The following is a 27,951-nucleotide window of genomic DNA, read 5'->3' as shown; positions in this document are numbered from 1 at the left end:
TAAACAAGGATCACAAGATCTGCTGCCTTAGATCACCACTTTCAAGCAGTTAGCAGCTGGCACCTCATGGGCTGATGATGCTCCTAATCACTTTATTGCGTGGGGGATTAAATGATGAATTAAAGGATGAGATCTCCCGAGTTCCTAGACCTCCAAATCTGGCAGAATTAATAACAATGGTGATGCAGATGGAGTACCGGTTGCAAGAAAAATTAAGGGAACGACGTCGCGGCCGTCTTGTAAGACAACCTGTTACTTACTCTCATAGTGCCGGGTGAACGCAGGCTGAAGAACCTATGCAAATAGGAACTACAAGAGGCTGACTTACCCGTGAGGAGCGCAATAGACGTCGAGTCAAGGGGCTGTGTATGTACTGTGGTTCTAAAGAACACAGTTCAAGATTGCCCTCTCACTCCAGTCAAGAGACGGGGAAACGCCACTTCCCAACCGCAAGGGGAACCGCGGCTAGGGAGTCAGTAACAGGTTCCTCAACAGCTACATTGCCATCACAAGTAACAGACATCCCAGATCTCACTATGATGGCCTTGCAAGTCAAAATCAAATGGGGAGATTCAGACTCCATTCTGGTCACGGCCTTAATAGACTGTGGGGCTGCAGGGAATTTTATCGATACCTACTGGAAGACAACGCATAAAATCCTGTGTTCTGTTAAAACCTTGGCAATACCAGTTGAGTCGGTGGATGGTAGTCCACTAGTTTCAGGTCCCATAAAGGAACAAACCATACCATTGTTGATGAATATTTCTTCCCATCAAGAAACCATTGTATTTGATGTAATCCGTACGGCACACTACCTGGTGATTTTAGGATTGCCTTGGCTTCGAGCCCATAATCCTTACATCAATTGGAAGGCGGATACTGTCTTCCTCGGTTCAGAACATTGTTTAACGCACTGTCTCTCGGATGGAGCTTTGGGGTTTCGTCCTACGATCTCCGTATTAGAAAAGACTTGTTCCACCTCTGTTGAACAATATTCAAGAATTACCCCACAAATGCAGGGAATTTCAGACAGTATTTTCCGATGCCGAATTGCCCCCACATCGTAGAGATGACTGTGCCTTGGAACTTGTTCCAGATGCACCGATTCCTTTCGGTCGCTTGTATGTTTTATCTAGGCGAGAACGAGAAGTCCTTAAGGAATACCTTCAAAAGAATCTATGCACTGGGCTTATTCAGGAATCCACCTCGCCAGCTGGAGCTTCCTTATTTTTTTATCTCCAAGAAGGACTCTACGGAACTCAGACCGTGTATTGATTTTCGGGGCTTGAATAAAATTACTACCCCTGATCGTTATCCTATGCCCCTCATACCGGATATTCTTGAGGCCGTTAAAGGAGCTACCATCTTCACAAAACTAGATCTCTGCAGGGCCTACCATCTCATTCATATACAAGCTGGCGATGAGTGGAAAACGTCTTTACGTACTCCCTTGGGACATTATGAATATAAAGTAATGCCATTCGGTCTGTCCAACGCCCCAGCTGTTTTCCAACGCTTTATGGACCACCTATTTTCGGATATCCTGCTTCACACAGTTATAGTCTACCTAGATGATATTCTGGTTTTCTCTACGTCACCAGATGAACAAAGTCATCATGTAAAAAGTCCTACGGAGATTGCTCAAATATCATCTCTATTGCAAATTGGACAAATACGAGTTTCACAGGAACCAGGTGGCATATCTGGGGTACATAATATCAGCAAAAGGGGTAGCCATGGACCCTAGGAAGGTATCGGCTATTACCGAAAGGCCTATTCCGATGTGCATCAAGGATCTACAGAGATTCCTGGGATTTGCGAACTTCTACAGATGTTTCATCCCGCATTATTCAGAAGAGATTCTCTCAATGACAGCTCTTCTCTTCTTAAGAAAGACGTACGATTTCATTGGTCGGAAGAGGCACATCTAGCATTTGAGAGACTGAAGAAACATTTCCTCACAGGACCCATCCTGATTACTCCAGACCAAGCCAAAAGAGTCGAATCAGATGCATCTCATCAGGCCATTGGGGCCGTGCTGCTTCAAGAGAACGATCAAGGAATAGAATGTCTGGTAGCCTATCTGTTGAATACACTTTCGCCTTCAGAAATATTCAGTGCTCGAAAAGGAATTACTGGCGATAAAAGGAGCATTTGAAGAGTGGAGACACCTGCTATTGGGGGCAAGACACCCGATTGAGGTCAGAACAGACCACAGTAATTCACATGCATTACAATATTCTCAGACCCGGAATAGCCGACAGGCACGTTGGGCACACTTCTTTTCGCCTTATGAGATTGGCTCTTCCGGGAATAAAAGTAAATGCAATCTTAAGGCGGATGCTTTGTCCAGAAATGATTATAACTCCTCTACGCCTTTCCGATTAGAGCCCTTTTTTTTCCCCCCCCCGAGCCAAATTTGTGCAGGTGGTTACCACATTTCTTCAGAATGTGGCAAATTCGACCATTCAATTCATCCAGTTGAATCCTAAATTTTTGTCCATTTGGAACTTACCTTGTCCCAAGGATGTGCGTATAAAGACAAGAAGCTGTTTCTCCCTTCAGTGGAACTAAGAAGAACTGTTCTACATCTATGCCACGACTCCTACCTAGCTGGTCACAGAGGTGTGACTACACCAGGGAATTGATCCAACAAAATTTCTGGTGGCCGGAACTCAAGACATTACAGACTGTTTCCGCTTGTCCCATATGCTTACAATCTAAATACCCTCGGTCTGCCCCTTAAGGCCTTCTATTGATTATGCATGTCCCTGACCGTCCTTGGCAAATGATTTCAACGGATTTTATTGTTGAACTACCATTGTCGGACGGTTGTACGGTAATCATGGTCACAGTCGATTACTTTACAAAATTGGCACATTTTGTCCGCTTCCTCGGATTCCCACCGCAGCCCAGATGGCAAAGATTTTTCTTTCACAAATTTTCTCTCTTCATGGGCTTCCTGAAACAATTGTTTCTGATCGCGGTTCGCAGTATACCTCTCGATACTGGCAGCAGGTATGCAAGAGTTTGAACATCTCCTGAGCGTTAAGTTCTGGGTTCCATCCACAGACTAATGGTCAAACGGAACGTCTTAATCAGACTCTGGAGGGATATTTGCATTGTTACATTTCTGCCTCGCAAGACAACTGGTGTTCCTTGTTACCCTTGGCTGAGTTTGCCTATAATAACTCTCTTCACTCCGCCTTGGGGTGCAGTCCTTTCTTTTGCTCCTACGGTTATCACCCTATGTGTTTTCCCAGTGGTCCAGTATCCTCGTCCAAGTTTCCCGATGTGGACAATCTCATTGATACTATTCAGGCGGGACATCGGACAGCTAAGACCTCTCTCCTGGAAGCCCAGGCCCGTGTCAAACGCTTTGCTGATAGGCATCGCTCTCCGGCTCTGAGATTGGTGCCGGGTGATTTAGTTTGGTTGGCCTCCGGATTTCTGCCCCGACATCAGGTGCCTTCCAAATTGTCACCTAGATACTTCGGTCCCTTTCCCGTTTTGCAACGATTGGGATTGTCTGCTTACAGACTCAAGCTCCCTCCGTCTAGGTCCAGGATTCATCCTGTATTCCATGTGTCACAATTGAAAAAAGACGTTGTTGATCGGTTCTCCTGAGTAAGAATTGGTGCCCCCCCCTCCTGTCGTCACTCCGATGGGTCCCAAATATGAAGTGGCTGGCATCTGCGATTCTCGTCTTTTTCGGGGACGTCTACAGTTCTTGATTGACTGGAAGGGGTATTCTCCGGCCGATCGCTCATGGGAACCTGCATCAGCTGTTCATTCTCTTGATCTGGCCCGCCAGTTTTTTTGATCTCATAAACCGGGTGGACCGGGTCGTTCGAGATGGCATACTGTCACGCCTCTCCGAAGGCGTTGGTCCTTGTGGCATCGATGGACCTTGGGATGGTGGGTGTCGGCCATTTTTACTGGCAAGATGGCCGCCGAAACTAAAGATGCGGATCTAGATGTTGCACGCCTCAGTAACCAGGAAGTACCATCCCCCTACCCGAGAGGAGGTTTATCTGTTCCTGTGAACGACGCACGGATGCGTTGCTACTCCTCCACAACAACGCTGCGTGAGTTCGCATCTAGGATCTTCCTGATAAGTCTTGCATATTACTAACCTTTCTGCATCTTAAACACTCTTTATCCTATCTTGATTTCAGTGCCTACCGTTCCACGTCTCTGTTTCCCGACTCCCTGGATTCCAACACTTTCTCGCTCCACGGCTGAAGAGTCATGTCTTCTGATCTGAGTTTCAGTGGAAGGGAGTTCGATTGCTTCACTGCTATGACTGGGAAGCTTGAGCCATCTGGTTTGCCACATTTGAATGTTGGTTGAACTAGTCTTTGTGTGTAAGGTGTTCTGTTGAGTGCGATTTGGAGAATCTTCGGGGCAAGGTCGGCAAGTCGGACTTGGAAATGCATCTATGGATGATGGATAGGGTCTTGAAGAGTTTTCTTTTCCAGATGGGGAGCCAGTGTACCATCTTGCAGACAGCTAATATGTTCAGTTCTGGGGAGGTTGAGGGCTGCTTGTAGACCATTATTTTGGATGGTTTACAGTTGTTTTAGATTATGGGCTGAAGTGCCGGAAAATAGAGCATTGCCGTAGTCTAACCTTGCGCCCACCTCGGCCACCAGTTGCCACGCAGCGAGTCTGCTGCCTTATTGCCCAATGTGCAGGATTTAGGCCTGAGCGAGGTACGGAAAGTGTTCTGGTGTCAGTACAGGACGACGACGGGGGGGGGGGTGGCTGCCCTGATTCTACTTGATCTGTCAGCGGCTTTCGATACTGTGGACCATTCTACCCTGCTGGCTTGTCTTGCCCAGGTTGAAATGTCTGGCCAAGTATTGGCCTGGTTCACCTCTTTTCTAGCAGATAGATTCTCCCTTCCCCTTTTCTCTCCGGTTTCTGTTCTCTTGCCTGTGGGGTGCTCCAAGGCTCTGCCTTGTCTCCTATCCCTTTTAACATCTACATTTGGCCATTGGTGTGTCTCATCCGCTCCTTCGGCATCAGGTGCTACTCCTATGCCGATAACGCTCTGATCCTGATCCGGCTTGATCTTGATCAGGCTGAGATGTTTTCGCGCTTGCATCAGTGCCTGTCTGCCGTGGGAGATTGCATGGACCACAATTGGCTGAAGTTGAATGGAGACAAGACTGAGGTACTGGTGGTGGGTTCTCCCCCCCCCTGATCCTGCACTCTGGGTGTCCTCTTTTTGTCCGTCCTCCTTGGGCCCGCTTCATGTTCCAGTTGCCACGGTTAAGAATTTGGGAGTGGTTATTTCTTCTACTCTGGCGATGGATGCACAGGTGTCTGCTGATTGTAAAGCCAGTCACTATCGTCTTAAAATACTGCAATAGGTACTCCTTTTTCTATCCTTGGAGCTTAGGCTCCTAGTGGTAGCAGCTCTGGTTGTGAGCTGGCTGGATTACTGTAATTCATTATACTTGGCCCAGCCTAAGGGCCTTGTCCAGCGGCTCCAGGGCCTCCAAAATATGGCTGCACGTGTGGCGACTGAATCTCCTTATGGGGCACATGTTTATGGGTGGTCTCTGTGGTGGATGACTGTGCAGTGGAAGCATGACCAGGATAATGCGTTCATGGCTTCTGTAAGGAAGAATGTGCCTGGGGAGTGTCTGCTAATGAGTTGGTTGGTTGATTGTATGTGTGTGCACAGGTGCAGTGGCAGTTAAGCAGAATGCATGTGTATGCAATTAGTTGTTTCATTGGTGTGCAGTCGTTGGTGTGAAGCCAGAGTTTGAAGTTAGCTTTGAACACGTGGAAGGAAGGAGTAGCTCTAAGTGAGTCTGGGATGGAGTTCCAGAGATGAGCTGCTACTACTGGGAAGCTGGACCCTCCAGTTCTTTTCAGTTTAGAGTTGGGGATTTTGATACTATTTGAATGGGCCTTTCTGATGGGTCATTCAGAAGTGTACTTTGTGAATTTCTCAGATATCACCACATGATCATAGTGCCAATCCGCTGAACTGGAGCAATAGGACACACACACTAACCTGTGCTAAAACGTAGGTGGGGAGGATCACAGATACAAACACCTTGGAACACAAGTTGGACTTACTCTACAATAGATGACCAGGTAGAAAAGTTATATTACAAGACCAAGAAACCAGTAAGACACAACTCTATCCAAAAGAACAGGAAAATACTTACCACTGAGGTAGTACGGAATGAAGCAGTCTCTGGCCCAATGGAGGGGAAACTATCCACGACGGCACGAGGATGCCTTAGCCTGAGGTGGCAAGTCTCTAGTCCAAAGGCCATCGGACACGACGGCCCCTTATTCCGGTCAAGTGGCACAGCGAGTAGTGCTCGCTTTGACATCCGTGCAGAGCTTGCTAAAGCAATTTTCGAATCCCGGCAGGCTCAAACTCAGACTTTCATCCTTCCGAGGTCGATAAATGAGAACCACACACCGTGGGTAATAATAAGCTGCGCTCGGATACCTGAGGGTTCGTAGTGCTATATAAATGCGAAATTATTATTATTGGTCGGGAGATGGGTCACTGATGGACCGGAGGGTGCAGTGGAGGAAGACTTGTGATCTTCAGTGGAAAAGGCAGAATCCCTTGATGTGAGAACCAGGTGAGTTGTAACAGAATCCGATGAAAGATGAGACTGAAACAGATGGCAGTGCAAGGGGGAAAAAAGTGATAGTTAAAGTCCGTAGGAACTGGAATTTCAGAGTGCTCTGTGGTTTTAAAAGGGTGTCGACAAATGTAACACCAGCGATCCATGAAACGAAAGCTAGTCCGGGATCTTGAGGGCAGACAAGGGAGAGGCAAGGACTATCCGTGAAACATGAATCGAGGAATGGCAACAAGCGGGTACCTTTCCGAGCAGACAAGGAAGAGGCAGGCAGACAGTCCGGGTCGCAGAAGCAGAGGTTCAGTAAAGAGTGGGCAACTTCCGAGCAGACAAGGAGAAAGACGAAACATGTCAGTGTAACAAACCGTAGTCGAGAATACTAAAGATAGATAGCGCAATGTCAAAAAACAATGGTCAGCTCAAATCAGAAGCACCGTAGCAGTGTTCTGTGATTGCTTAAGAATCTGCCATCACGTGATCGTCCTTGACGCTGCACGTGACCGGAGCATGGAGGATGCTGTCCCAGTCTCCATGGCAACTGGAAACGTTCCGTGCTGTGAGGCAGAAACGCTGAGCCAGGGGTATGGACCGATGTTGGGACCGAAACAAGGATTGGCACACATTCTACGTGGTTTCTGGCTGACAGAAGGAAGACCATGTGGAGTCAGCTTGGGAATGCCAGAGCATTTCCTAACAGTTCCCCTCCCCAAAGAGAGCCCCACCCTCCTGGAGTAGCAATTCGGGAGCATGCACATAGCAAACAGGTTCCCAAGTCCTGTCCTTGGGGCCGTACCCTTTCCAATCAATCAAATACTGTAATTGGCCTCTAGATACCCTAGTATCCAGGACCTTCTGGACCTCGTACGCACTAGATCCCTGAACCACTACAGGGCATGGACGAGCAGCTAATTGTGTAGAAAAGGGAACAGGGCTTAACCAATGAGACATGAAACACTGGTTGGATCTTCCACCGTTCGGTTAGCCTCAAACATATCACCACCCGGTTAAGTACCTCTGTCACCAGATAAGGACCAACAAAATGAGGCAAGAGGGCCTTGCGGCCTGGTATTTTCAGGTGTTTCGTGGACAACCAGACCTTAGAACCCACCTGGTAACTGGGCGATGGAGAACGGTGTAGGTCCAATGCTGTTTTCGCTGTGGACTGCGCTTTTAATAAGTGCTATTTAACGTCATCCCACAACTTGACTTGATCACGTACACAGGATGCCTCTGCAGGCACGGTGGGTGGTAAGACCGGTGATAAAGGAAGGGAAGCGAGTGAAAACCATACAAAGCGAAGAAGGGAGAGGACCCAGTTGATGAATTGTTATAGGCAAACTCAGCCATCCCTAGCACCGAAAACCAGGTGTCATGGTGTTGTAATATGAGGCAACAAAGGTATTGTTCCATAGTGGAGTTGAGACGCTCGGTCTGACTATCCGTCTGCAGGTGGTAAGCAGAAGAATATCTGTCATCAATCCCTAGCGGAGATGTGATAGCCATCCAGAATTTGGAGGCAAGTTGAGACCCCCTGTCAGAGACTATAATGGTGGGCAAACCAAAACGTTCTGCAAGAAAAGGTCTGCCAAAACGGGAGCAGATGGCAGGCCCCTACAGTGTACAAAGGGAGCCATCTATGTGAAGTAGTTGATGACTACCCATAACGTATCATAACCCCTTACAGGTGGTAAATCAACAACAAAGTCCATTGAGACCATGGTCCAAGGCAAATCAGGGATCGGAAGTGGCTGGAGAAGACCCACGGGTTTGGAGCGAGCTCTGTTCGCCTGGGCACAAATAGTGCAGGAGGAGATATACAAACGCACGGTCTTGTACATAGCAGGCCACCAACACCATCTCATGAGTAGATCAAGAGTTTTTCTTAGTCCTGGATGTGCTGCCACTCGAGAATCAGGACACCAGTTGAGTGCCTTCACGCGGGTCTGTTCGTCAGGTAGGTACACCTGACCCTGAGCATAAGGGAGACCGTGGACAAGATCCATGTTGAAGTCAGTAATCTCTGCAGGATCCGAGCGAACCCACTGCTGTAGTCTAGAATTCATAGAGAGCTGTAGGACACAACCACAGGCCACTTGGTTAGGAAGCACGAATGTACTCGGGTGCAGACCATGAAGTCAGTAGTAACACTTAATGTTGCGAGCCAGGATACAAGATGAAGATGGGTCCAGCATGATTCAGGGTCACCATGAGTACAAGATGCAAAGGAAGTTGAAGGCAAGCGTCCCCAGCCAGCACGATCCTCCCCGCAATGAGAGACAATGACGGACTCTCCCACGTTGGGAATAAAGCCAAGACAGAGTGCGGGTGAGCTTAAATGGGAGTTTATCAGTCAAAATAGGGCATGCAAAGGACTCTGCAAACTCCGAGAGCGCTCTGTCTGACGATAGCAAAGACAGGCGTATATATTTACAAAACACGTCATCAGAACCTACATACTATAGGGGGCACAAGTTCAATGGGATTGGGTGGTGATGACTAGCTATAGGCGTTGCTGTGATGTGGTTGGTCTTGGCTGGAGGACGTCACTGGTCAGCCTCGTGGGTCGGGCTGGGCCTGGCGGGTCGGCTTGAGTTCATCCGAGCTGTGTTGTTGTGCCAGTGTGGCCTGTGTCAGAGATGAATACCTTTTCCTGACTTATTTGCCCTATGCCATGCACACCGCAGTCATTGCAATATTATCTTCTTTAGTAAATCTTCCAATAGGTTATTCTACAGGTTAATGCAACACAGGAGGAATGCACCTTGTGAGGGGCCTGATGGTGATCTGTCAGGACATGGTTACCAGTGTCCTGTTGACCGGTACCACAGGTCGAGGGGCTAAGTCTCAGGGCATGGGACGGGCGGTACATGTCTTTCTGTCTTGTTAGAAGTTGTTATGAATGTGCTGTCGTATGTTGCCACAGTATTGGATGTCTTAATTGCACAGGGCCATAAGTCTAAGGTGATCCGGTGGGTTGTGGGGTTTACGAGGGGCGCCTTTGGAATTGTGTATTTAGGCAGAGGTTTACTGCTGCGCTGTAAATAATGCAGGTGGCGGGCTGTGGCCTTGGGTGCTGCAGAGGGGACTACAAATCTGTGACGCGGCTCCAGCCTGGTTGAGGGAGGTGAAGCAGCGCAGCGCGGGCCTCTGCTCTCTCGTTTGGCAGTCTTTGCAGGGTGGGAGGGGGAATGGCCTTGCACATATTCACAAAGGCATCTTCCTCGTGTGTTGCCGACTTTAGATATAAGCATTTCAAATATTTAAACACTCTATAATACTCATTTGGATTGCTTGAAAACATACATTTCAACTCTGCTAAGTATCTCTCAAATATAACCAGTCTGGATACCTTATTTATACACTATGCTTTAACAACTACAGCATTTAGTTATATGCATATACATTTGCAGTAAGTGAGGTAGTAGTGTGGTATGGCCTTGCACATAAGAGCTTTAGACATTCATACATAAGAGCTTTAGACATTCATACATGACGGGTGCATTTTCGCGCGTCCCTCACATGAGCGTCCCTCACATGAGCCCTCTGTATGATTACACTTGTCTTCCCTTGTACTCTAGCAGCATTAATTCAGTTATGGCGCGGGACCGTGGAGTATAAGCTTTTCAATGATACATATAATGTATAGTCCCCGGAACGCTTTTTATTATTTGCACACACTGCAGGGGTGTGGGTCCTCCATTGCTGGGGTCATGTGAACATTCGTTTTACCACAATTACACATTTCTACAGGCTTCTTAAGTAGAAGGGGTTTTGAGAAGAGAATGCACATATCACCGATAGTTTTGGCATTAATATTTGGGGACTTTACGGTTTCCATCCAGTGACCATTTTACAGTTCTCTTCATTGCCCAGGCCTCGCTGGCCGGGTCATGCTGGGAGCAGTGGTACACTGCGGAAGGTGAAATGTTAGTGTTAGTATCTGACGCTAGCTCATGTCCGTTTTACTCGTGGGAACGGGCTCACAGCGGATCTGCCAGGGTGCTGTGGCAGCAGGGATAATTGAAACTCTCTGAGGGTGGGGGCTGCGCTACAGTGCGCTGAGTTCACACCATCTTTATTAGACCAAATGGTTTCTGAGGCCTAATTAAATTCAATGTGTGGGCAATGCCTTCAGTAGGTGAGCCCCCCACCACCTGGGCCCTGGTGGTATGAGGGGACGCCCAATGAGCCATGACCTGGGGAGGGATGTAGGCAAGGGGGGGTCTTTTGGACCTTCCCTCCCCTACAAAGTCCAGCATGAGAGTTGAGAAAGTGTGACGCACCGTGAATGAAAGAAGCCCATAAAAGTCATTTCCAGCATTGGCCACAAGACAGTGATGGTGAAGGAAGGCACCAGGTGGGCGTGGCTTGCTAAGTGGTGAAAAAGAGCGGGAAGCAGGAAGGCACCAGGTGGGCGTGGCTTGCTAAGTGGTGAAAAAGAGCGGGAAGCAGGAAGGCACCAGGTGGGCGTGGCTTGCTAAGTGGAGAAAAAGAGCAGCGAGCAGGAAGTTAGCAAGCCCCGCCCACCTGGTAACTTCCTGCTTGCAAGGTAAGCTACCGGCACCTTTCTTACCGGATCAGCACCCACTCGCAGACCTTCACGGATGCACCATTCATGAATGGTGCTGGTGCATCCGTCCTCCCCATTCCCATTGAGTCCAATGGGACTTGAATGGGAATGGGGAGTAATGATTTCCGGTGCCCGGCAATGGGGAATTACTGGGATTGCCAGGGCTGTAATGCCCCGGTGAGTCCCCATGGCCGGGTCCCGGGGGGGGGGGGAATTACTCTGGCGGCAGCTGTTTTTTTCCTGCTACCGCCGGACTCATATTAAGGCCCAATGTTTGAATGTAATGCCAGCATGGCCTTAGCACCAGTCTCTTCCCACTGTGAAATTGGCAATGTCCCTAAATCTCATATCTGTTGTTGCTTCTTCAACAGTGCTGTTGGACATGTATTTGTGTTTGTAGCAATAAACATTCACCCCATGTTAATGAAGTCATCACTAATGGCGTAATAGTGTTTAAATAATGGCCACGATTGGTAGCAAACTGCGTACCTAGTGTGAAACACATGTCCCAATAGTTTATATATTTGAAGTATGGAGAATATACTGTTAATCTTTTAGTCATCTAACCTGCCTAATGTTTTGTCTTATGCTCTTGGATACCAGAAGCTTCTACGTAAAAAAAATTGAATTCTGCTATTCCTGCTGCATATCCCCTCTGTCTAATTATATTTCATCATTGGTGCACACCTACTCTCCTATACTACCAGCTATTAGGGTGCCGTTCCCCAATACATGGCACTCATTGTTAAATCAGTAAATAACTAATGCACCTCACTACTGTCAAGAACTAGTCTGCTTAATACATGTGATGCCTGCAATTGCGAACATGTTGAAATTAACAATATGCACCTTTATTTCAATAGGTGATTGATGCTGTAGAAATGCAACAAAAGTGATTGTAAAATTCTCTGGACTAATGCATGGAAGGCTTCAATGATGGAACATACAATTACCTAACATCTTAGGATGATATCATCTGGGGCCCGTTGTCTTTTCAGAGTATTCAGGAACTGGGAATGAGAAGGCTATTGAATACATAAATGTTTATGCCCATTCAACACCTCCGTGGTAACATCCAGCAACATAGAGCTACAAAACATATCTCGAATGATAGATTACTGAAAAATTGTGTTTGTACTGTACATCAAACAGCCTTTTTGTTTTGTCTTTTGTTCCTGACAGAACGCTATTTTATATACATTGTGAATGTAAAGGTAATTTGTTGATAGGAATTGTCACTAGAAATTACCTGCACATGAGAAAGCTCATCTGCATTCTGATTCCGGAAATGTTTCAGTGAAAAGGGTCCTCTTATTAAGGTTCTGACAAAATAGGCTGGCGAGAAACCTTACCAATGCAAAGGATGTGGGATCCAGAACATACATATTTCCCACACAAAAGCATAGCTGAAAAAGCTCATACATGCACTGAATGTGGGAAAGGCTTTGTTCAGAAGGGACATCTTATTCGACACCAGAGAACACATACACGTGAGAAACCTCATAGGTGCACTGAATGTGGGAAAGGCTTTGTTCAGAAGGGACATCTTATTCGACACCAGAGAACACATACACGTGAGAAACCTCATAGGTGCACTGAATGTGGGAAAGGATTTGATCGGAAGCTACATTTTATTCACCACCAGAGAACACATACAGGTGAGAAACCACATGAGTGCACTGAATGCGGGAAAGGATTTGTTCGGAAGGGACAGCTTATTGAACACCAGAGAACACATACAGGTGAGAAACCCTATGAGTGCATTGAATGTAGGAAATGGTTTGCTGTGAAGGGACGTTTTATTCTCCACCAGCGAATGCATACAGGTGAGAAACCTCATACGTGTACTGAATGTGGGAAAGGATTTGTTAGGAAGGGACAGCTTATTAACCACCAGAGAATACACACAGGTGAGAAACCTCATACGTGTACTGAATGTGGGAAAGGATTTGTTCAGAAGGGACAGCTTATTAACCACCAGAGAACACATACAGGTGAGAAACCTCATAAGTGCAGTGAATGTGGGAAAAGATTCAGTCATAAGGGCGGTCTTATTGATCATCAATCAACACACACAGGTGTGAAACCTTACAATTGCACCGAATGTGGGAAAGGGTTTGTTCATAAGGGGCATCTTCGTTGCCACCAGAGAACACACACAGGTGAGAAACCTCATACATGCACTGAATGTGGGAAAGGATTTGTTAGCAAGGGGCATCTTATTAACCACCAGAGAACACACACAGGTGAGAAACCTCATACGTGTACTGAATGTGGGAAAGGATTTGTTGAGAAGCGACGGCTTATTAGCCACCAGAGAACACACACAGGTGAGAAACCTCATACGTGTACTGAATGTGGGAAAGGATTTGTTCAGAAGGGACTGCTTATTCAACACCAGAGAACACATACGAAACCATATCAGTGCAGTGAATGTGGGAAAAGATTCAGTCATAAAGGTGGTCCTATTAATCACATACGAAAACATACAGGTGAAAACCCTTATACATGTGCTGAATGTGGAAAAAGCTTCAGTTGGCACAGTAGCCTTGTGAGGCACCAGACAACACACACACATGAGGAACCCTTTCAATGTACTGTATGTGGGAAATACTTCAGTACGCAGGATGTACTTATCTGTCATCAGAAAGAACATGCAGGTGGGGAAATCTCTTCTGCAACTGAAGCAACTGCAGAGAGGAGAAAGCGCTTCTTCAATGGGACTTTGTTTGGCATGGATATTGACCAAATCTCTAAAGATCAGGCTTCCACATCGATTTCCACTTGTCTTTGACACGCAACAAGTGACAGATTACCACTGGCTAAATCACTGTCTTGTGAAACGCTTCCCTTTATAAATAAAGAAGGATGAGCAAATGGAATAGATGTATTCATTGAACTTTGAGACAATGAAACAGATGCAAATTTGCAAATGAAATGGTACCTTTCTGGTTGAAAAGAAATAGTTTTAGGCGTAATGATGATTATAGCCAGTTTCGCTGAATTTCAAGAAGGGATAGTGAACAAAAATGTTTACCAAACAAAATTGATCCTGGATGTCAAATGTAAACCTTCATAAACTGAATGAAATGCTGATTGAAAGAATATTGGGCTTCTGCCAATATGTCACTGTGTGTGAACATTAAAAATACATTGTTAGTAATACCTCCATTTGTATGTTAACCATTTCATTTTCTGGTTTTGCTTTGTGTGTGACTGCTTACGGGAAAAGTGGTGCATCAGTTGTTTCAATTAGTTAGATGACGTTCTTCATTAGTTTTATGTTTGAATTAATGCCATTTCCAACTTTTTTACTTTTTTGCATTGTCATGTTTGTATTCCTCTTTTCTTGGGGTTACCTAATTCTGACTTCAGCTGTATTTGTAAATGCACAGTATCCTATTTTATTTCTTTAATTCAGACAAAAATGCTGGGTGCAATGGGCTGCTCTAGCTCAGAAATATCGCCATCCTTACTTTCAGAAGATGATTGCGTGGGGAATGAAATATCCAAAAAGACACTGGAGAAAGTGACACCCCTTGCCCTCCTGCAAAAGTACACCACTCCTTGAAGGAATGACAGAAAGCCTAATAGGTGAGATGGAAGTGACTGTGGAGAAAATGAGATATGATGGAACACACCGGAGCAGGGAACAAAGACTAATTCTCAGTGCTTTAAGTGGGCCGGGCCACCTAGGCAGAACACAGGCAGGCACCAAAAAGTGGGGCTGAGCCGGGGCCCCGATCCCATCACAACATGGCAGGACACATTACCCCACCACGGCCGCAACGGGAGAGGTGCCCTTTTTGAGTCAGACAAGCTGACACTTCAGTCAGTCACTGTAACTTCCTCTTGGGATCTCAAGAGGAAGTTACTTTCCTCTTGTTGCCCCACCCCCTCCGCAGGTCACCATGGCGTCTTTGACCCTTGGCGATCCAGGGGGCTCTGTGCTAATTTCTATGTTTATGTCACGCTCACCTGGTCTCCATGTGGGCGTACTCATGTCCAAAGGATGTTGTCTGCACTGGTGTTGCACTGCTTAAATGAGGGTGCTAGCCCGTGTCTTCCCTTCGTTCTCACCGCAGGAGACGTTCTCCTGCAAGTTGAAACAAGATGTTAGTCAACCGAATGGTGCTGGTTTTGGTTTCACCTCCTTCCGATTTCCCTCTCTTCCTGTGGCTCACCTTAGTTTTTTTTCTTATAGGTGAGTTCTATGTCCTGCAGTCTCTAGCAGGGGCGCGGATATACAGTCTTCCCAAGATCAAGTTACTTCAATGATCTGATGGAGGTTGCTGAATTGGAAGAACCGGATTAAGCAGGTACGTCTCTATCCCAATAACTCCTTGAAATAGCTGCCTTAAGTCTTTGCAGCTCAAAAGTAACTAATGTTCGTTCTTGTCTTTCAGGTGCTGAGTTGAGCGGTTTTCGCATGATGGGTTGACTCTCCTGACAATGATGAGCAGGATTCCTGCCGGTGAGTATAGCGCTGTGCGAGGCGTGCTAATTGTTCATTTTAATTAGCCTTCCTTTGCTGTGTGAGACTAACCGGCTTTGTCTTTTCTATTCGGCAGGTGCGGCGCAATTCCAGGAAGAAGATGGAAGAACCTCTCGACGGCATTACTAGACGGTGTTGAGGTGCGGCGCGATACAGGATGATGATGATGATGAAGAACTGCTTGATGAGTTCCTGGAGGAGGCCGACCCCAGGTGAGTAGCTACCCGAGAGGATACCTTTTTGTACTGCTCTTCTGCAGATGCGGCAGTCCGTGGATAAGCAGAAGGCAAGGCCAGGATGTTGACTGCAGGTAAGGCCTTCAACGCTTTACTAACTCCTGTTGTTCTCTTTTCACAGGTGCCGATGGATAGAAGATTCTGGACGGGTGTCGCTGAAGCCAGAGCTGAACTGACACAGTGAGCGTTATGCTGCAGGAGTGCAGAATAACGTGAAGCGTGTTTAGTTTGCAGGGTGCAGTTTAAATGGCCTTGGAAGTAGTTCCAGGCAAATAGTCCCCTTAACCGTATCCCGCCTCTTCAGGTAAAGTAGTCCCAAGCCACACCCTGCACTGAGTGGCTCAGCCTCCCAGAGCTGAGTATATAGACCAGTTAGTTAACACCTACCATGAGCCTGGCGATAGCAGCGCCAGGATTGAGTCCAGGTGAGCCTAGCTGGGGGCCTGATAAGCCCCTAAGGATGCCAGAGTCAGGGATGGGCTCACCAGTTTCAGGGTTTTGGGAGCCTGCACCATGACAGCGCTCCCTCACCCCCCCACCTGCCCCCCCAGGGCCCCCTAATGGGGGGCTCACCCATTGTCCTGGTTTGTTCGGGTGATTGCGGTGTAACCTTTTTAATAATTGTGGAGCATGCGCATTTTCGCTAGGTTCCCACAAATCTTTCATGCGGTCCGTACCCTTTCCAGTCTATCAAGTAAAATAGTTTTGATTTGGTGATTTTTGAGTCAAGAATTTCTTTAACCTCGAACTCGGGGGTCCCGTTGACTGTGATCGGTTTTGGTGGTTTCACAACTCGTGTTCCAGGTTGCACTGGTTTCAAAAGTGAGACATGAAACACAGGATGAATCTTCATGTGTGGGGGTAAATCCAGTTTCATTGCCACCGGATTGATAATGGCCTTAATGGTATATGGACCTAAATATCTAGGGTTCAAGGTACAAGGTCCTTTGTATGTGCTTTGATGCCAACCAGACTTCATCCCCAACCTGATATTTTGGAGCTTCACTTCTATGCACGTTGGCTGCTTTCTTGTATCTTTCCTTAGCTTGTTTTAGATGATCCGTCGCTTGTTTGTAGGCTTGAGTGATGGTAGAGTGCAAACTTTTCACAGCTGGCATTTCCAGAAGTTGCGGCGGGTCAAGATTGGAAGTTAGCCGGTGCAACCCGAAAATTGTATAGAAAGGACTTTGAGCTGTACTGGAATGTAGGAAGTTGTTATAGGCATACTCGGTGATCCAGAAAACATTCTTCCAGCTGCTTTCAGTTTGATGTAGCATGCACCTGAGATATTGCTCCAAGGTCTGGTTTGTCCTCTCAGTCTGACCATCAGTTTGGGGATGGTGACTGGTGGAGAGTCTTACATCGATTTGAGCTAACTCGTAACATTTCTTCCAGAAGCGTGAGATTAACTGGCTGCCACAGTCTGAGATCAGGATGGAAGGAAATCCGTGTATTCGTACAATCTGCTCCAGAAATTCTTTAGCCAAGATTGAAGCTGAGGGTAATCCTTTTAGTGGGATGAAATGGGCCATTTTCGAAAATAAATCCACCACCACTAAAATTGTGTTGAATCTGTTACAAGGAGGAAGGTCCGTTATAAAATCAAGCGATAGGGTATGCCAAGTTGTAGGTGGAATCTCTAATGGCTGTAGCAAGCCTGGTGATTGTCTTTTTGGGCCTTGTTTTGAGCGCAAACTCCACAGGATATTACAAACTTGCCATGTCAGCCACCAAACATGCGTTTTTATCTTGGCCTCAGTTAGTAAGCACAGTGATCCTAGATGTTAGGTGCTAGATTAGCATAGTAAGCACAGTGATGCTAGATGCTACATTACTCTAGTAAGCACAGTGATGCCAGGTGCTAGATTACCCTAGTAAGCACAGTGCTCCTAGTTTTCAGGTGCTAGATTAGCCTAGTAAGCACAGCGATGGAAGATGCCAGGTTCTAGATTACCCTAGCAAGCACAGTGATGCTAGATATCAGGTGATACATTACCCTAGTAAACACAGCGATGTTAAATGTCAGGAGCTAGATTACCCTAGTAAGTACAGTGCTTCCAGTTGGCAGGTTCTAGTTTAGACTAGTAACCACAGTGATGCTAGATGTCCGAATCCCTTTGTAGCACAGTGATGTCCACTTCCATTACCCCCATTATGCACTGTTAGGCCCAGTATTAGATTTCTTGATTAGGGCAGTGAGGCCAGTGTCAGGATTCCTAGTAAGCAAAGTGAGGCCTCGTTCCATTAGGCCCACTCATCACTGTGCTCCTGGATTCCCATTTCCTCAATTGATCAAGAGGATTAACCTGGCGAGCCTCACACTGCTCCAGTTTCCCTCTCTTTGACATGGTGGGTGCAAATGTACATAACAATCGCTTCCCCCGCCTTGGCACTGACAATCTGAAAGACTCACGAGGGTGACCCAGCTTTACAGGAATGCCAACCCATGTACCGTCAACTTGGGATTCAAACATGTTAGATTATAATTAGTATTCTCTAGCATGGGGTCTGGCATCGATTCACATGCTCATTCCCAGTCGTCAGGCCGGGAATCCTCGGTATAGAATAAATCAGTATCGTTTCTGATCTGTCTTTCTTAGTAGTAATTAATCACTGGTCTCTGGGTCATACTGCCCCCAGCCAATGACTGCCCTTCCCTAAACCCCGCCTCCGGCAGCCATCCTCAGATTTTTACCGCACGTTCAAGTGTTGGGAGTCCTCGTGCTGTAGCTCTCGAGCTATTGCTGCGTTTTCGTGCTTTTTCAGGAGGACAAGACGCACAAGGAGATCGACTGTGCGTTTTGTGAGAACATGTCGGAGCGGACCATGAAGGTTTGCCACCTCCGTCTTGCCAACTGGCTGGAAGGGAAGAGCCCGTCAGGCGAGAAGAAGAAAAAGAAGTCTGAGCGGTCTTCTAAGTCCTGTGAGGGTGCCCCGGCGACGGGGGCCCAACAAAAGGCTAAGCACTGCGAGTCCGCGGGCACCGGGAGCGCCGAACGGTCTGGCTCTTTGGCTGTCAGGCAGGGCGCATCCTCCCCGGCGCCATCAACCACGAGCCAACGCTCTGACTCGGGTAATTTAAAGTCTGAGAACCCGGCGAAGCTTCTGGAGAGGCCCCGGTCGATCTCGAAGATTCCAGCAGAGGGGGAGCGAGGCTCGGACCCTCCCCCCACGGTGAAGGGCCCAGGCGTCCAGAAGGTGGTAATGGCCTTAATTCACCCTGCGAAGACCTCGATTGAGGATGTCGCCGCGGCCCTGGCTCAGCCAGTGGAGGCGCCCTTGGGACCCAGAGTCTCCCTGCCACCGCGGAGGGAGTTGTCTTTCAGGCCCATTGAGAAGACCCCCACAAAGTCCTCGTTGGAAAAGGTGGGGGAGGGGCTGGTGGCCATCGTGGATACGGACACGACCTCTGAAGAAGAGCTCATCGAAGTCGTGGAAGAGGCCCAGCCCATCGGGAGGGATCCCGACGAGGGCGACAACGAGAGCGACGGTGTCGCTGACGAGGCTCCTCAAGAGCCCTCGCGCCCGTCGTTTCCAGCGCCGCAGGACACCTCGGCGGCCATTTTGTCTGCGATTCAGTCCTTATGCTCGGAGATAAGGACAAGATTGCCCCTTCACCCGACAGAGGTACCTGAGCCAGACCTGACGGGGGAACCGGAGCCAAGACCTTCGGAGAGTCCACCGCATAAGAGGAGGACGACGCATCCTACGCCACCTCTCCCACCTCTGCGGCCTGCTCTGCCTTCCCCCGGTCTACTACCCACAGGGATGATACAGGCACGGACATGGCTACCACAGGTACAGTTGACGACGGGGGCAACTACGTCCCCGCCCGATGAGATTGGATCCTTTCATGCCATGATTTCCTGAGCATCCAAGCTTTTTCAGCTCTGCCAAGAAGAAAGAAGGGTTCCCCAGGAATACACGTACCCCACTCGCACAGGGCCCTTTCGCGTGTAAAACTTCATGCGAACCCCAGGAATATTGGTCCTGTGCGAGTGGGGTACATTTATCCCTGGGGTGCGCGGGAAGTTTCACACGCGAAAGGGCCTGTGCGAGTGGGGTAATTGTATAACTGGGGTTCGCGGGGAGTCTCACACGCGATTTGAGCAGGGCACGTGTATTTCGGGGGTGCGCAGGAAGTTTCACACACGATTTTGCTGTCGGGAGTGGTGTACTGAATTTCAGGGGTGCGCAGGGAGTCCTACACGAGAATTGGCAGTGTGGGTCCTCCCAGGTGTTCCCTCTACACCCCCCCCACGGCCCCTGCAGGCAGCCCACAGCACAGGGGACTACCCTGAACCCCTGGTCATGTACCGCAGGCATCCCATCTACCATGGGCATGCCCCCCAGCCAAGCCACATGTCAACTTGCACTACTGATCACCCACTCATGTCCCTTTGCACCCCCATCCCCCAGCAGTCAGGGGCACCTGCCAGCAGGCCCCCACTCATGTCCCTTTGCACCCCCACACCCCAGCAGTCAGGGGCACCTGCCAGCAGGCCCCCACTCATGTCCCCCCCTGCACGAAATAAAGATGCGCAGTCATGGCCCACTTCTACACCAAAAAATACCACATCACACCACCCCATTCTTGAGACGCAATGATTTCCCAATCCACCCCACACTGACATGCCTATCTCAAGACACAAACCAACATCAACACATGTCCATCACACACATACACTGGTTGGCATTGCCTGTGTAAATCCACAATTTCACATGCATCAACCCAATGAGCAAATCCCACACATGGAACTAAAATATGAAAATGTATTATGTACAAAAATAAATGAAATGAAAGCATATCAAACATGAAATGAAAACCATGTGAAAAAGATGAAAGAATCCAAGAAAAGGTTAAAAAAAAAAGATATCCATTGTTTCATGTTCATAATGATAAATAAAAATGCAAAATCACTATTTACAATACATTGTCCTGGAAAAAAAAACATTACTCCATGTGAAAAAAAAAAAATCAAAATGAATCCATGATGTAACTATATACAATCCATTGTCCAAAATAAAAATCCATTAATCCATGAGCAAAAATCCCCAAAATAAATCAATCCATTGTCCAACGATGTAAAGGGTCCATGAGCCCAACTAAACAAATGAAACCTACTTAAGAAACTACCTAAAAATATAACTATATATAAATGTGTGTGGCATTGTCCATTGACCACAAATAAAAGGAAACCTAACTCTAAAAACTATTTACAATGGCAGCGGGCTAGTCCGACGGCTCACTATTGGATGTCCCAGGCCAGGGCATCATCGAACTCATGCTCAATGTCCTGGAGGTGGCCCTCTTCCATGGCCCCGAGGGTTCACAGGGACGACGACAAGTTCTCCAATTCCCTACGAATTGCCTCGAGGCACTCGGCCCGCCTCGGGGCCCTCCGCATGAAGTTCTCCGCCCTGACCATCATGAGCCGTGCCTCTTCTGCCCGCTGCCCCTCCGCATCTATAGCATGGCCTAACCGCTGCCACACCGAAGACACTTCCAGTCCTGGGTCCTCCTGCCCTCTGGCCTATGCCTGCCCCTCCGATGACGAAGGCCCCGAGCCATCATGGCTCCCACCTTGTTGTTGCTGCTGCTGCTGCTGTGCCTCTACCTGTACCCTGGCTCTTGCTGCCTGCACATCCTCCTCTGGCTGTGGTGCAGTTGTTGATGTGGCCACCCCTGCTGGACGTCCGACTCCCAACTGTGGCAGGGATGTGGACTTATCTGCAGCATTCGATTTGGTTGATCACAATATCTTAACTAACCATCTCACCACAGCGGCCTCCTTTTCAAATAGAGCCGCAGTTTGGGTCAACTCCTTCCTCTCAGACCGATCTATGAGAATCTTCTCCCCCATCGCCTCAGCTGACCCCGCCCCCATTTCATGCAGAGTCCCACAAGGCTCCTATGTCTCCCCTACCCTCTATAATATATTCACCAAGCTTCTATTTGACCTCCTTGATGACGCAGATGATACGCAAATACTCATCACACTATCGGGCGACTACCAATCAGATTTGACCCTCATAAACAATATATACAGCAAAATGTATGCTTGGATGGCAAAGCAAGGATTATGTCTCAATGATGAGAAAACCAAGCTACCATTGGATCCAAATTGAGACTTAATAAGCTTGGTCCCAAATACTCCGACTTTATTATTGACGGAAACCTCATTAAAGTCGACAAGGAAGCCTAAACCTTAGTCTTCTATTTAAACTCGGGACTCACCCTTCAAAGACAAGTAAACGCCACCTCCTCCACAACGGCCATACCTCAAAACTGATTAACCCATGCAGACGAATTCTTGTCCACCAGCAGCTGCATCACCCTTGCAAGGGCCCTGATATTGTACAAACGGGACTATTGCAATATTCTGTATCTTGGCACCAGCCAAAGAAACCTACACAAGTTACAAGTATTGTAAAATAAATAATGCACTCAGAACTGCCCTAAACATCCCGTGTTCCAACCACATCACACAAACCCGGCGAAACATCGACTGGCTCCCTAACCAAGATAGGATCACCTTCAGAGCGCTTATGATCACTCACAAGTGCCTACATAACACAGCCCCTAAATACTTGATGGACAAATCTGCCAAGAAGAACTCCACTAGACCCACCAGAGCAAACTATGCCCACTGCCTCAATATTCCCAAATTCAACTCCTCATAGCAGGAATCGCCAGCTTTCCGGTGCTCGCGGCCAAGGCCTGAAACAAGCTACCACCTGCATTCAGATCAGACAATAAATTCCTATAATTCCGTAACAAAGTAAAAACCTGGCTGTTCTCACAAATCAAGTAACTATCGCCATGCACCAGTGTGACCGCTCCACCGACTAAATAACCATGCCCACAGCTTAGTAAATTTGATCTACCAGCCACCTGAGGCTCTGCCATTACCTTTCAAAGCTATGTTTATACTGATCAAATGTACATGCTGAACCATGCCCACTGTAAGCCTTAAGCTATATATACCGAACAAATGTATATACTGTATTTCTTATACTGTTGGCAGACTTCTGTACATTACTGAATCTATTACTGTAAATATTATTGAATGGTATTTTACTTCATTGTTGTAAGCTGACGTACCCTAAGAAAGCACCCTGATACCCCTGGGTGCAGTGCGCTATATAATAAATAAAACAAACAAATCTAATAGAACTGATATTATTGATAAAAGTCACCCAGCGGTTCTGTTATTGTTAGACTCATCAGCATTATAGACCATAAACCGGTACATAATAGATTGCTAACGGTGGCAATATAGTTCTGTCCTGCAGTGTGCCGCAAGGATTATGTCTCTCGCCCCTTTTGTTTAATATTTATATAAGATTCTTTATTGGCCTTTTGCTAGATCTGGGTGTCCAATTTGCAAACTATGCGGATGACACCCAGATCCTCTTTGAATTATCTGGAGTACCCTCTAAGGACACAGACACAATATACTTCGTTTACCTTAAAATTCAGTTTTGGATGGCAGAAAATTCTCTCGCCTTCAATGACTCCAAGACTGAGTTTCTCATTATGGCATCCGGTCCTCGCCTTAAGAAGCTCCATATCCAATAATAACATTTTGTAATTGTGGGCACTGTTATTGCTGTCTGCAACTCTGTGAAAACTCTTGTGGTGTATCTTATGAGTAATAATTTATCAAGGCATCCTGCATTCAAGTCGACTACGGCAGTGATTCCTAGCTCCGGGCATACACAAGTGGACAAAACAAATCGGACCTATCACATGTTATCAAAATCCATCTGACATCCGAATGGGTTGATGAAGAGCAACCTGCCGACAAATTAAAGATTCTTCTATCAAAAAAACTGCTCCTAATCTGGCTGGTGATTTGTTGCCCCAGTGAAACCAATAAAAGGAGGCCAAGGACGAGGTCCCAGATTGTGTGCTTCTGGAAAGCACCGAAAATGTAGATACAGGAGAACTTGCCGAAGAACAAACCCTCCCGCAAGTCGACACAGGGCCTAACAAAGAAAGGGGCCATGAGCAGAACATAGTACAAGACCCCAGTGAAGGCTTGAAAACCCTGAGTGAGCAACGACAAGGTTCGGGCCAAGGCAGGTTTTAGGGAACCTCCCTTCCCATTGAGGGTAGGGGATTGAGCTGAGATTAAGGATGCCTCGGAAACCTGGGCCGGGACAGTGGAGGCGAAAAAGAGGTCGGCTCCAACTCAGGAGGCAGTCTGCCTCTCAATAACAAGCAAATATAGTACATGGGAGAAGCCAAACTTTAATACAAACCAAGACCGGAAAAGAACACAAAAGGCGGCAAACAATAAGAGAGCTAGGTTCTCCTCGCAGTCAGGGGGTTCAGACACATAGTACTCCTGTGAAGATGATCTGGGTGACTTGGCCAGCTCAAAGCCTGCAATCTCCCAACCTGTCCATGCCACTAATCAACTGAATGACACATGCTGTCAAAAATCAAGTATAGGCTCCGACATGATAGCGGCCTTAACAATCAACATGGCCCCCTTTTATGAAATTATTTGAGAAAGATCAAAAAACGGTGATGGCGATGATGCACTCAAAAATACTGTTTGTGGAAGGTTTCATCTCCGCCTTACAGAATAATATGGACAAGAATGCATTACAGGTCACAAATTTACTGCATAGCATCTTGGATGCAATCATCGACAAAAAAACTAAAGAAGACTCCAAAGATCAGTATCTACTTCTGAGTTTTAAATAGTTGAAAACATGGCAAGATTATCTAATCAACCAAGCTTTTCGAGCCAAAAGTCTCAACAGGAACATAGCCCATTTGAAAACCAAGATAAACAAGGAGCTGAACAATCCGGGAGGAGAGGGAAGGGGGTGGGGAGAAGGGATGCCTAATCAGCCAAACTGTGTAGCCAGTGAGAAAGAAAGTTTATCAACAACCATAAATATGGAGGAAGGAGCCAACTGGAAGGAAAAGGTTGACGTTGAGGTCAAAAAAGAGGGTGACCTCGATGACAGTGAAAGTGTAGAGGAATAAGCTGAGACCAGTCAGTCAGACCCAGATCAAGATGTGGTAATAACTGATATTTTAACAGGCGGCCCATTGGATGAAATAGGTTCTGTACCGATGGAGCCACGCAAAGTATATTGGATATTCACTAAAAAAGCAGATATCGTAAAGGAAAATTCGGTCGTCTCGCTGCTGAACAAATTATAATCTGCGAGGTGACTAGGCAAACAGCAAAACACACCTAAAAGAGGCTGTGCAGAAAAAATCTAAAAACTTAAAAACTCCACACAAGTCCAGATCCAACAACTGTAGATCATTTGTAAGAAACCTGACACTCCCAAGCAACGCTGGACTGTCAACTACAGATAAGGGAGAGTGTCCAAAGATCGCCAAGAAATGTCGGGAAGCAATACAAAAATATCCATCCGGTGGAGTCACCGCACATTCAACCAACTTTGAGTTTTGGGGTTGCAGATGATTTAATGGACATATCCATGTATAATATGTCAGACAATGAAGACATTGAGGTGGCTAATTATTGCCCGTCATGTATTGACGATGATCACCTCCAGTCTTGATGAAGCAAACAACGAGGGGCTGGACTTGATCCAGAATAAAACAGTGAACAAGGGACAGCTTGCGCTCAATGTTACAGAGAATTCTCTTATAAGGCTAATTTCCCAAACCTAGTGAGTCCCCCAGCAGCTTTGTTGGATTTTTGGGAATTCTTTTTTTCTCCTGCTAAGCGTGAGACTCTTCACTCTTAGGCATGATTTGAGGTATGTCTCTGACTATTTGTGTGATTTTGGGCTATGGGGTCTTCTACTCCATAGGGAGTCATCTGTTTTAGTGTATGTGTTACACAGCACCCTCAGTGCAGTAACACAGGGGTGTCATAGTGATCCCCAAACATAGACTCCATACCCTGGGACTGACTACTGTCTCCCAGGGCCTGTAAAGTCTCCATTGACTTTACTAGTCCTAAATTGTGAACAGAAACAGTACAGACCATCACATTGTGGAAGTACTGGAAGGGGTTAATTAGATTGCCCCTGGGTCTGTTTCCAAGGGGGCACTGTCCAGTCCCCCCTTTCTGAGTTTCTGGCTGGTGGCAGTGGTTACCACGCGAAATATTCAACAGGAATATTCTCTATGGGATTTTCCCATTGATTTTAAACGCACCACTTTTTGGTGCAATGTTAAAGATACTGCTGGTTTATTTATTTAATATTAAATCACTGGTTGGGTCCTCGGTTCTAAAATGGCGTTCGTGTCCGTCTCTGTAACTCTGATCAGGGTCGAGCCCTTTGTTCCACTTTTTGGTGGGCTTCTCCACAGAAGCCCTCCAAATGGTGCCACTCTGTCTGGGTTCCACAGGATGTATGGGGGGGGGACTTGGCACCCTAGACTGCATTGCCTTGGCAACTCAATTCGCACTCTGTTCTGATTGGCTCAGTGGTGAGCCGCCCGGCTCACCACTTAGCATGTTTGAGTGACCGCTAAGCTGTTGAATGGGGTTTTTCTGCATAGAAACAGGGCCTTTGGGGACTGAAACTTCAGAAGTTGCCACGGGGCCTAAGAATCCGAAGAGGGAAAAAGCTGAGCCATCTGCAACGAAGACACCACCGGTGGAGCCCTGCTGCAATGAACTCGCCACTTTCTCAACGACAAGAGAATATCTTCTGCTGGACGAGTCTTCTTCCTCTGAGCAGGAACGCACCTTTTAACCGACGAACTCTGTGGCTGGTTTCATCCCTGAGCAGTGCATCGACCTCAAGTTTCCTCCTCGACGAGATCCTCTCTTCTCCTGGTCGGAACAACGACTGCAACCACTGCCAGGAACAACTGCCACCGCTGGAGCTTCCTCTCTGTTTAAGGTACTGTGTCCTGCCTGGCCTCCCTTTCTTCGGTTTGCCCAAGGTGACCCTTAAATCCTTGGCTTTCCAACTGGGTTGGCCCCAGACCTTCTAGCTTTGTCTTTTGAACCGCCTCAACCTTTTTTGAACATTTCTACAAAGACTTGAATGCATTGCTAAACCGTGTGATCTTGGGCACATTTCGCCTTGCTCCATTTAAAGTGGGCCTGGCCTATGAACTTTGGCTGTACAGTATACCCTGCCTTCAATAACTTGATTTTGTCTCCTAAAAGTGTTGGGAACTGTTTTATTTCTATGCCCTGCCTTTTTTCTCTCCCTTTCACTTAACTATTGGAGTGCCATCTAGGTTACACGCTCACATCTGGTTTAACAAATAGTGGTGTTTTAACTCTGTTTGTCTAATAGTTATCAAGGGAGGTGTTTATACTTGACCTGACTGTGTTTTAATTTGCTTTTGATTTAGAGTGCTAGAGTATTGCCTAAAGTGTGTTTTAAATAAATAATTATATACTTTTGATACAAAGCTCTGGTCAGTGTTTGTTTGCTTTACTGTGTTTTTGGCCCTATTGTGTATACTCTACATACTGCCCAACTCTTCTTGAGAGAGGTCTGACTGCTCAGCCACAGCTACCAGGAAAATCTGGACAGGTCGGACTGCTACCAATTGGGTTTACAGCTTCCTCCTGTGGTCTTAATCTTTTTGCAGTGTTCCCCAAGGGAACTGCACAGGATTGTAACGCTCAATCTACCACATTACGAAAAACTGGAAAAGGCAGTCAAGTACGACTTTGTATGCACTATTTTATTATTTTTTATTTTTTTAATTTTTTTACTTGAATTTTAATTAAAAAGAATACATTTTCAATTTTTACAAGGTTTTTTTTACAACTTAAAGATTCCCGAAGTGAGGGCGTGTGCCTTTGAGTCCGGAGTCCTTTCATCCCAGTCTATTTTCTTGTTTGGTTTTACATGCTACAGACGTCTCCCTCTTCGGCAGTCGGATTCAGATCAGGCTTTTCTCTGGTTTTAAGTAGCCCTCTCGGTGGAGCCTAGCTGGTTTATCATTCGATAGGCTGCTTCTATTAGCTTCACCATTGTCAGGGACCAACGTGTTGTCTCTCCTGAGATTAGCCTGTACCACAGCACCTCTTCGTCTAGCATTGTTGCCCC

At 46.9% G+C, this 27,951-nt stretch overlaps 1 pseudogene; it reads left to right on the top strand.

Moving 5' to 3' along the window:
- LOC138515409 (zinc finger protein 850-like) overlaps positions 1–27,951 on the top strand; it is a 131,293-nt pseudogene that overhangs the window by 21,010 nt on the left and 82,332 nt on the right.

The sequence above is a fragment of the Ambystoma mexicanum genome, chromosome 6q (genome assembly GCF_040938575.1).
Source record: "Ambystoma mexicanum isolate Mex_15411 chromosome 6q, UKY_AmexF1_1, whole genome shotgun sequence".
Lineage (NCBI taxonomy): Eukaryota > Metazoa > Chordata > Amphibia > Caudata > Ambystomatidae > Ambystoma > Ambystoma mexicanum.
Note: the sequence above shows the minus strand (reverse complement) of the source record. Positions and strands in the feature narration are given on the sequence as shown.